The sequence below is a fragment of the Nelumbo nucifera genome, chromosome 2 (assembly GCF_055504915.1).
Source record: "Nelumbo nucifera cultivar China Antique chromosome 2, China Antique-T2T, whole genome shotgun sequence".
NCBI classification, from domain to species: domain Eukaryota; kingdom Viridiplantae; phylum Streptophyta; class Magnoliopsida; order Proteales; family Nelumbonaceae; genus Nelumbo; species Nelumbo nucifera.
In genome coordinates this window covers 54764096-54775477 of record NC_142650.1, presented here as the reverse complement: position 1 = coordinate 54775477, position 11382 = coordinate 54764096, and the positions used below count along the sequence as shown (strand labels likewise).

Sequence of the window (11382 nt, the reverse complement as noted above, 5' to 3'; positions counted from 1 at the left end):
AGACCTTGGAGACAGATAGGCAAAACTGGAAAGTTACACCCAACCCCTAGACTCGATTATGGTACTGCACTAGGTGTCAGATTGGGCTATCTTTGATATGTCAAATCAATGAGCTCCTTAGCAGGGGTCAAAACCTAGGTATGTTGGGGCAGTTTGTGAATTCACCTGAGTGGATGATCCTAATGACAAAATCAGCCCATTTGTCAGACAAAGTGAATGATCGAGGATAGTGCTCTCTCTTATGGAAACCTAAATTACCAGCAGTTGATTTCAAACGTGTTTGAGATTTGTTTTGCAAAATATATTTATATATATATATATATATACATATATTATGTTTTATGAAAAGGTTTACAAAAGGTTTTAATTCCTACTATCCATCCTAAGTAGAGAGTGCGACATTGTACCTTGCAGCCGAGGGAGAGGTCCTCTCTTGTCAGGCAGTGTTTGATCATTACGGGCTAAGAGGTTAAGTGTAAGACCATTTAGGGCTTATATACCTGATGAGCTAATGTCACTTAAGTCCATAGTCCTTATGCCTTCATAAGATGGCTGGCCAAGGACCATTTAGTGTAAGTGTTGGGCCTATTAAGAGGCCATATTGATGGGCTCAGGGGTTCACTGTGTTCAGTAGTAAATTCGACCAGACCTTGAAACAGAGGCTAGCCAGCAAATTAAAGGGGAACTGAGCCTGATAACTTAATGGGCCTAAAGCCACTTCGAACTAGGTTAATTTGGTTAATTAAATATGGGCAAATTTGAGTTTAGATCTGAATCTGGATCAGCAAGAGGATAAAATAAGTCTTATCCACTTAAGAGTTCAGATTCAAATAAACATTTGGATCAAAGAACCCTTTTCTGATAGGATTAGGAAGATGATCTAGAATGGTTATAAATAGAGAGTGAATTCCTTTTGTTAAACACTTTTGTTGCATCCAATTCTTTCCTTTGTTCTTGTCGCCCTACCCAGTTTGATCTCCAGAGTCTTGGACTGATCAAGAATTGTTCTTGATTCTAATTTTTACTAGAAAAATCAGATCTGAAGTTGTGCTCACATCCCCAATGATAAGAATAAAAATTATCATATTTTTATCCCTAAATATTCAGTCTTTTATACTTAATTAGTACTTAATTGGACTCATTATTCTTGTATTTCGATTCAAGGCATGAAATTGGGCGTCAGGAGAAAAACAAGGCTAATCGGGTAATTTTGCATAGTTTCGGCGCCACGTAGTAATCTAGGCATAACTCTCTCATCCGGACTCTGATTGAGAAGATACAAGATGCATTGGAAAGATAAGGAAAAACTCTACAACTTTCATGTTTTGATTTTTGATATATTATGACTGAATCAAAGTAAAAATTGGGCCCAAAGTCTGAGCAAATTCGTAGAGAAGCCTTGCAACGGCCCAATTCGTTAAAGAAGCCCAATACGAATGCAAGAACAAAGAGTCCTATCAGATTTAATTTTCTGATGTAATTCTAGAAAGGTAAAGGAGATTGATATTACTAGATAAGAGATAAGGATAGGATTAGATTAGGACTTTCTATTTTTGAGAAAGAATTCCAAGGAGTTGGAAATAGCCCCTCTTCCTAAAGCTATATAAAGGGGGGGGGGGGGGGGGGGGGGCGGACTAGCACTAGGGCATCAATCAATCTCTGGAGCAATCAAGGAGAAATCCTCCAAGAAAGCTTCAGCCTTCAAGAAGGTAGTCAACAACGCAGGAGGAGAAAAGGAGGAAGGCGGCGGCAAGGAGAAGACAAGCTCATCGATCTCAACCTCAAGGACGACATCATGAGTTCTTTCTTATACCTTGTTTGTTTAAATTCCTTTATAATGAATTAGTTTATTTATAGCTAGGGCTATGGAAAGCCTAACCACGACAATTGATTGATTTTTATTTAATTTAACCAAGTTGATTTGGTTTATGTGAATGAATCGGAAGAGGAATTCATATAATAGACTAAATTACTCATAGTGTGAATTGAATGGTATATAGGAATATATATACATGATTCATCTGATGATACAGGTTTTTCATAGAACTTAATGCACTTTCTATCTCGAGAACTCTAATCGAGGGATCGAAGGGTTACTTGATAGAAGTAGGTCTGATATATCCTGGAAGGGAATATCAGGTAAATTAGGAAAGACTTTAGCTTATGAAAATAATAAATCATCTTGGTTAATTTAATAAATTGATGTTCATTGGGATGGTTAGGTGGACCAATAGTCCTAGCGCTTTCAATTAAATCGTTGCAAGTTCAGTCGTTGATTGCCTTTTTTTTTATTTCTATTCTTTCTTTTTCTATCTTTAATTTTTAGTAGTTCCTATTGTTAGAATTCGGTTGTTCAAATAATTAAGGGAAGCTATAGTTCTAATACTTATTTTGTTAAATCCTCGTGGGAACGATATCTTTATACTACTTGATAACTAGTGCACTTGCTAGGGTTATATAATTATACCTATCAAATTTTTGGTGCCGTTGCCGGGGATTTAATCCTAAAATAATATTAGAACTTGTTAACCTTGGTTAATTTGGATTTTACTCTTTATATAATGTGTTCAAATTCTTGTTGTGTTCAGATTAATTAGTGTATGACACGCACTAGGGGTGAAACACCTCCAGCTCACACAAAACTCCTCCCATCCATTGTGCAGGCCCCTATTCCAGATTTAAACCCACCCATGATGGATGAGAGGGGAAAACATTGAAAGTTGCAACTACAAGACCTGGAGGATCCGGTTTATGATTAAACACAGGAAAGTTTGTTTTTCTTTTTTTTTTCTTGTTTTTTTTTGCATTTATAGTTAAGTTATTTCCACCTTTTCTTTTTACCTTACATTGCAGACAATACGTAGACTAAGTGTGGTGGGGGTGGGGGGGGGAGAGTATAGGATTTTATTTCAGTTCAAAAAAAAAAATCAAAACCTTAACTCTTTTGAAATCAATTGAACACCTATGTTGGGCGTGAACACCTAGTGCATGTCGCATTCCTCATTGGATGCATTCTGGTATCAATACCTAATCGTACCTGAGGTGCTTCCCTACGACCAAAGCCGACTATGCCCTTTGGGAAATACATGAAGGCATTTGTAGTGACCACCCCAGTGCCTGGACCTTGGTGCACAAAGCTCTCCAACATTGAAACTTTTGGTCGACCATGAAGCAGAACTTATCCTAGCTTGTCCAGAAGTTCAACCACTACCAAAGGCATTCCAATCAACACGATCAACTAGTGGTCCCACTAACACCAATTCCTAGTCTATGGCCCTTTGCCTAGTGTGAAATGGACATCTTCGAAGCCTTGCCCATTACCATCGGCCAGAAGAAGTTCCACCTTATCACCGTAGATTACTTCACCAAGTGAGTGGAGGTTGAGCTCCTAGCACACATCACACTCAAAATGCTTAAGGCTTTCTATGGAAGAAAATCATCTACAACATCGGCATTCCTCGAGAACTCACTATTGACAACAGCTCGTAGTTCATGGATAAAAAGTTCAAAACCTCCTGCATCGAACTCGAGATAGATCATCGCATGATATTGGTACTATGACCCCAAATTAACCAACAAACCGAGGTAACCCACTAGACCGTCTTGCACAACCTAAAGACAAGGCTCAATAAGGCCAAGGGTAGGCGGGTAGAAGAGTTGTCGAGTATTCTTCGGGCTTACCAAACCATGCCGAGAACAGCCACCGGAGACCCCGTTCAGCCTGGCGTTCAAAGCCGAGGCAGCGATCCCGCAAAGATCGGTTACCCCATACTCTAAAATGAGCTCTTCTGTGAGGAAACAAACAATGTGGATCCAACAGGATGAGCTTGACATCTTGGAAGAAGCACGATATTAAGCACATGTTTGGGTGGCAACGCTTCCACAAAAGATAGCCAAGTACTAGGACATCAGGATTTACCGAAGAAAGTTTAAGATAGGGGACTTCATCCTTCGCAAGGTCATCGTACTTGAACCTGGTGAGGGAAAGCTTGGACGCAAGTGGGAAGGATCTTACAAGGTTATTAGAGTGCTCGAACCAAGAACGTATAAATTAAAAGACCTCAACAACAAACCAATACTGAGGAGCTGTAACACGGATAATCTAAGAATGTATTACCAATAATCAGTGTCGAGTGTAATGACAGTCGAGCCCTCTGTACTTTGCATTTAGAATAATAAAGAAAGGTGATTTCTCTTCAGTGTACCAATCAAGCACCCCACAATTGCACACACACACAAGAACCTGGCCGACCACCAACAGCCGAGGCCCAGATACCACACCACGCACGAAGACCCAACCGTCCTCTAATGATCGAGGTTCAACAACGACCCAACCTTAGCCATCCATATCGGGAACGACGTCCCCGACACCTATAGCTAGAGGAAAGCAGTCGAACTCCACACTTGGAGCCGAAAGCACCACCGAGTACTCCCGATCACCCACCCGACTTGGCATCAGGACAAAGCCATAGGTAGTACAAGATGTAACTAAACCAAACAAAGTGTTCATTCAATGTCAACTCAGGAAAATTCTTGGGTTTTATGGTGACGGAAAGAGGGATCAAATTAAATCTAGAAAAAATCCAAGCCATCATAGAAATGTAGTCATTGCGGACATATAAGGAGTGCAACGACTCACAAGATGGATTGACACGCTCAACAGATTCATGTCAAAGTCTGAGGACCACAACTTCCCCTTCTTCAAATCCCTGAAGCAAGTAAAGAACTTTCATTGGACCGAGGAGTGTGAATTGTCATTCTAGGAGTTGAAGTAGTACCTAAGCTTGCGGCACCTACTAATGAAGACAAATCTCGGTGATCAACTCTTTCTCTATCCCTCAGCCGATGACGAGGTGGTCAGCTCGGGCCTAGTGAAAAAGGATGTTTTGGCACAGAAACCAATCTACTACACCAGCAAGGTCCTTGTGAATGCATAAACGTGGTATTCGAATGTAGAAATTGTCGCCTAGCTTCATGATCTCAGCAAGGAAGCTCAGGCCCTATTTTCAAACACACAACGTTCGGGTACTCACCAATCAGCCCTTGAAATAGATATTGCTTTAGAGTACTAAATGCCGCATCCATTTTAGTGACTTTGCCTCTGATCTTAAATTGCCCATAGCACACATTCTGGTATCATCACCCTCGAGACTTCACGTCCAACTTAGTGACTTCGACATCAATGTCGCATTCTTCATTGCACGCATTTTGGTATCATCAACATTGCGTCTTCACATTCAGTTTAGTGGCTTCAACGCCGATGTCACATTCCTCATTGCATGCATTTCTGTATCATCACCATCCATGCTTGAGGTGCCTTCCTCCGACCAAAGCCGATTATGTCCTTAGGGAAATACATGAAGGCATCTGTAGTGACCACCCTAGTGCCCAAACCTTCGCGTCAGTACAGAAACCAATCTACTACACCAACAATGTCTTCGTGGACGTGGAAATGCAATACTCAAACATAGAAAGGGTCACCCTAGACCTCGGGACCTCAACAAGAAAGCTCAGACCCTAATTTCAAATACATACTGTCCGGGTACTCATTAACCAGCCCTAAAGCAAATTCTGCTTCGAAATACTAGTGCAACATCCAATTCAATGACTTCGACGCCGATGTCACAATCCTCATTGCACACATTTTGGTATCATCACTGTCGAGTCTTCACATCCAATCTACACCATCAAACAGCAGTCCCACTAACACCAATTCCTAGTTCAAGGTCCTTCACCTAGTGGGGCATGGACATCCTCAAAGTGTTCCCCAATGCCGCTGACCGGAAGAAGTTCCTCAAAGCCTTCGCCAAGCCCTTAGCCCACATCACCGCTCAAAACACACAAGGCTTTGTGTGGAGGAACACCATCTGCTTCTTCAGCATTCCTCAGGTGCTCATTACCAGCATAGGCTCACAATTTGTTGATAAAAAGTTCAAAGCCTTCTGCGTCGAACTCGAGATAGATCATCACACACATCGATACACCAACCTCACCTTGTTGCACGGCCTAAGGACAAGGCTCGATTAGGCTAATAGTAGTGGAGTCAAAGAGTTGTCAAGCATTCCCTCAGTTTATTGAACCACGCCGAGAATTGCCACTAGAGACCCCATTCAACTTGGCGTTCGGAGCCGAGGCAGTGATCCCATGGATATCGGGTCCCCCACACTCCAAACCGAGCACTACAATGAGGAAACAAAAATGACGATCTATGGATTGAGCTCAACCTCTTGGAAGAAGCTAGGACCGTGCACATGTTCGGGTGACAGCACATCAGCAAAAGATAGCCAAATATTACGACGCCAAGATTCACCGAAGAGAGTTTAAGACCAGGGACCTCATCCTTCGCAAGGTCGTCGTACCTGAACCCCGGTGAAGGATAGCTTGGACCCAACTGGGAAGGGCCATACAAGATTACTAGAGTGCTCAGACCAAGCTCGTATAAATTAGAAGGCCTTGATGGAAAACTGATACGAAGGAACTCGGGCATTGAAAATCGTAATAAGTTTCAAGCATAACGACAGTCGAGTCCTCTGTACTTTGAGAACTCAAAAGCACCTCAACAACCACAACCAGAAGTGGTCTTGCGAAATGATCCTTGCCGACGACAGAAGTCCTTGATCATTGGGGGACGGAGGACGACGTCAGTCCAACGGGCATATATATAAATTGCACAGAAAGATGCCAAAAACAAAAACTTGTCCTTGATCCAATTCAAAATGTTATTTACAAATTACAACGACGAAAGCTTGGCATACCGATTTGTACATGAGATATAAAAAAAGGGAGAAGTACCACCCTTGGACAAGCGGGTCCTGTCCTCAACACAGATCTGGCCTTCAGTGCCTGCTGAAGGGATGAGAGATCCATCATATGGATGGCCGAACCTGGTAGGAAGGTTGGGCGAAATTTCAAAAATTTCTCTCTCTCCCACATGGGAATCACATTCCCTATTTTAGAAAACTGTATTTTCGAGGATCAGTCTTGAACCTAAGCCAAACCAGATCTGAAACCAAAAGGGAGTGGAGGGTTATACCTAATACAAAGTAACAATAACCTCCAATGAAGGTGTTCACGCCCAAGGAAAGATCTAAAGACTGCTCCCACCGAAGATGACACGGTGCAGGATGAAGCAAAATCAGCAGGATGGCTCTTCAGCAAGAATCTGATTCTTCAGCAAGAATCTGATGGAGGGACAATGAGCACGACTTCTGATTACCTTTTCTGCGAAAAAGTAATACCAAGAACCCTTATTGATCGCTCCCACAGTGGAGATCGAACTGGTATGGCGGCAATAGCAGGAGAGAGCAAGAGCAGAAGACAGAAACAGTCAAACTCTATGTTGTCCTCTCTCTTAAATCAGTAGACTGATGGATGAACTATAGGTTCACCCTGTTTCTCTATTTATAGCCTTAAAGAGAGGTTCTCCTAATCCCATTAGGAGTTTCCTAATTCAAATCTTATATTTGGATCTAGACTCTCTTTAAGAGATAAGGATAATCCCTTATCTTATCTGCAGATAAAGATCAGCCCTCCTAATCTAATTAGGAGTTTCCTAATCCAAATCTCTATTTGGATCTGGACTCTCTGAGTGAATAGGGACAATACCTTATCCTATCTGCTGATCTAAATCCTAGAACCACCCCTCTTTAATTAATCTCATTAAGCCAATTCAATTTGGGCTTTAGGCCCATTAAGTCTATGTACTCACTTATCCTCCAAACTGCTGCCCAGTTGGATATCCTTGTATTGTGTGGGACACAAACATTGATCTAACACTTGCAACAGGCATACACTATCTAACACTTGCAACAGGCATGATGGTCTTGGCACCTTGCTCTTTGACTACTCCTCGAGATCAAAGGGACCAAACTCTTGCACCATGCTGGCCACCTCCGAGAAAAGGTGCATGCATCACCCGCCTTTAGCAGCGGGAAAATCCTTCTTCTTGCCAGGAGTCAATGGTGTAATCACCACCGAGGCTTTGTACTTGAAGATCTCCTCTACTCTTGCCTTTCCGAACTTATTCGTTTCTCAGAGTGCTTTACTGCCGCTCTGCGAACTAACTTCTCCGTCTCACCTGAATGTATCTCCCTACTTCAACCTAAGTGCCTTCACAGATTTGTCCATCTTCAACTCAATTTAAGACCTGACCCCAACATTTCTTCATCTCCACGCGTTTGATAAACGAATATGAAAGCAGATCGTTCAAATTCTTAATCCATGGACTTAATATGGATATGCTTTGTTTGTATTAAAGAGAGAAAAGGAGAAAACGTAGATTTCCTTGCTCCAACTGCTTTGTTTATTGGATCCTTCTCAGACTCCATTGAAATGTAAGTCATATATGCTCTGCTTCATAACATGTATTACTATTTATAATCTGCTTACAGTCCTTAACATCTTACAATACAACATCACTAATCAAACTCGTATAATGTTTATGCAAGCAATACCCATATCAAAGAAGAGCTAGCACAAGTCCGTTTATCAGTCTCTATCATCCGCATTGTTTCCCGTGTTATTACCTTCATCTCCATTACTAGGGCTGTTGCCATAGTTGTTAAAATCTTGCCTAGGTATACTGTGGTGGTTGTTGATACCGCTTCCGTAGTACCCAGAAATGCTGTTCTTATCATCCTTTCCTCCTACTTGATTCTTTCTTTCTTGTTGCTGTTCCTGCCCATTTGCTTCACTGATCAGAGCTTTCCTTTGCACGGCAACGCACAGGTTCACCATCAATAGGATGAGAAGAAGAAGAGCTAACAGCTTCATGTTGTTGCTGTTGCACATATGACAAAGAAAAACATTTATAGGTAAAGCTTGATTATATTGAGCATACGAAAAAATGGGGTTCCAGTTAGATCTGCTGTGAAATTAAATAAAGCTGAACCGGTGAGTGGGGTTGAGACTTGAGAGGAGTGCAAGAACCCCAATTAGCTGAAAACCATTGGGTGGTCCAGTCCATGGGGTCTCAGTCTTGGCCCGGTTGGTGACTGCCTACCCTGAAATCCTGAATCCAACCTTAGCTTAAACAAGTTGGGATCAGCCAACCAAGATCCCCTGACAGAAAGCCGGCCTCTGGGGTCAAACAACAAACACCCTTATATATATACACAAGAACTAGGTGGTCTGATTAAATATCAGAGAATATAGTTTATAAGTCAGAAGAAACATGATTAATTACTTACATATCAGGAAGATAGGCCAAGAGAAGATGGTGGAGTACTTTGTGTGAGTTAGTGGCATAGAGAGAAAATGTAAGATCTTTATATAGACAAATGGTTGGAATACTGTACTGACATATTAGTTCATTAAATTGTTTTTAATGACATTTAAATGATGGGTGTTGAGGAAACTGTTTGCCCACATTAATTAGCACTGGCAATTGATGGAGATTTAGCACTAATCAGTGGAAGTAGCTAGGCAAAACAAAGTCAACAAAGATAAGTGGATTACCTGTTGCATTGCTTTGTGATGTCAAGCATGGTTGCAGAGGAACTCTCTGGTTAATGATCATGCGTGAGCAGTCATTTTGAGTATAACTGTGTGAGCCCATCGTGTCTGCCATTCATTGGCCTGAAAATTGAGGTACATGGGAATGCTTAGCTTCTCAGATTTTTGGGCCTGTCGGTGATGAACAATATAGGCATCACCTGTTGATTGTTCAGTGGTTCAGTTATTTATGATCTGCTTAGAGCCAAATCATCCTTGAGCACGTATATGTGTGTGAGAGAGAGACAATAGACAGAGTCCTATCTTACCTTGTTAATTTTCTTTATATTACTACTATCAAACAGCAGATATTGGAAAGTTTGAATTTATTTCATCTTCCCTTCTCTCAATTCAATGATTCTATGCCTTGTAAATTTCATTATTTGCTTCAATATCTTAAAAAGAGATAAGACACTGCCATCAAAGAAATATGCACTGAAATGCTATTTCTTGACTTTTTAGCATCACCATAAAGTGTTTGTTTCTTCCCTTTGGCATTCTATTCATACATTTATAATTATTCAAATCTCCAAATAAAAGTTAAAACACAAGTTGGAACCACGTCTTAGCCCATTGGGTGTTCTAAATTACCTTTAGAGCTAATTTAAAAATCTTCCTGACCCTACCAAATCCCAAAAAAGAAGACCAACTTAGATACAGAGCCCAAGTTCCACAGCACCACACTAAAAGCAATAACTCAAACATCCAAGCTGCTGATCCTTTTCCTAGACCATTTTTCCAGGTCGAAACTCCATTGCAGAGGATGACTTAACAGAACTCTTTTGGAGTAGGAGTTAGATTGAAAGCATATCGTCACAATTCATCAGTTATTATTGCAAAACTTAATGCTTGGAAGAAATGACTGTGTTGAACTCCGCTGTTGTACCCAAAACTCACACAAACCCATATATCCATGGATAAATCCTTGCAAATTTCACTTTTCTCATTTCAAAAATTAGAACCCTAGTGGATAAGCTAGTTTAATGTTGAGTTCAGCCTCTCCCCTGTGCTCCCTATTGGACCCTGTTTTGCTTGCTGCAAATCCTTGGAATGCAACACTTCTGATCTGCTGGTTTCCTGTACACTAAATCTGGTAGTGGATCCCCAATTAAATTATGCAAAGGGACTTTCATACAAATACTTATGATGGGTGTTAACACAGTGGAAGCAGAGGGGATTGCTGAGAGCTGGAAGGGGCAGGGGAGGGGAGAGAATATGCCTAAATGGTAGGGTTTCAGAGAGTTGTTTTCTAGCAGCATTAAGGTCATTGAAGCATAAATTTTATCTGTTTAGCTATGGGTCATACAAGCTTGACAGCATTGTCTCCAATGAAACTTCTACTCCCACAGTCAAGTTTTAGAATTGACCTTTCCACATACATTGTTGATTGTTCATTAGATTTCAAATAAGAAACGTTTGTTGAACACAGGTTCCTGTTTAACAAAGATTTCCAGGATCTCAACTGAAAAAGATGTGACGATCGATGCTTTACCAAAAGAATCCACAAAGCTTGTGCTTCATAGGCTTGCATGTCCACCTCAACCTCCAACAACATCACAGCCTTGTGTGTGATAACACGCAACCAGATGATGGCACGCTTGTCGCCCTAAAACGCCACTCCTTGATCATTGTCTTAAATATGTCGCACCATTTTTTTCTTTGGTGAGGTCTTTTCAACACAATCAGCTGTTAAATGACATTTGAAAAGTCAAAAATGTCCTTCGAATGCCATCTAATTCTCTTTATCAACCATCCAAACATTGACAATAAAATGAACAGCCCCAAATTCTAGATTCTTCTAAACAGTCACTAACTTTTTTTAATAGAAGAGGCTAGGATTTGAGACTATTCAATTTTTTGTCGGCGTTTGGATGGTTGATAAAGAGAACT

General features: G+C 41.0%; 1 long non-coding RNA gene across 1 annotated transcript; it reads right to left on the bottom strand.

Moving 5' to 3' along the window:
• Nucleotides 1-8266: 8266 nt before the first annotated feature.
• On the bottom strand, nucleotides 8267-9850 carry LOC104601282 (uncharacterized). The gene is made up of 2 exons (XR_016082795.1): nucleotides 9189-9850; nucleotides 8267-9078 (listed from the first exon to the last, which is right to left on the bottom strand). It is a non-coding gene; the product is annotated as an uncharacterized LOC104601282 (long non-coding RNA).
• Nucleotides 9851-11382: the final 1532 nt, after the last annotated feature.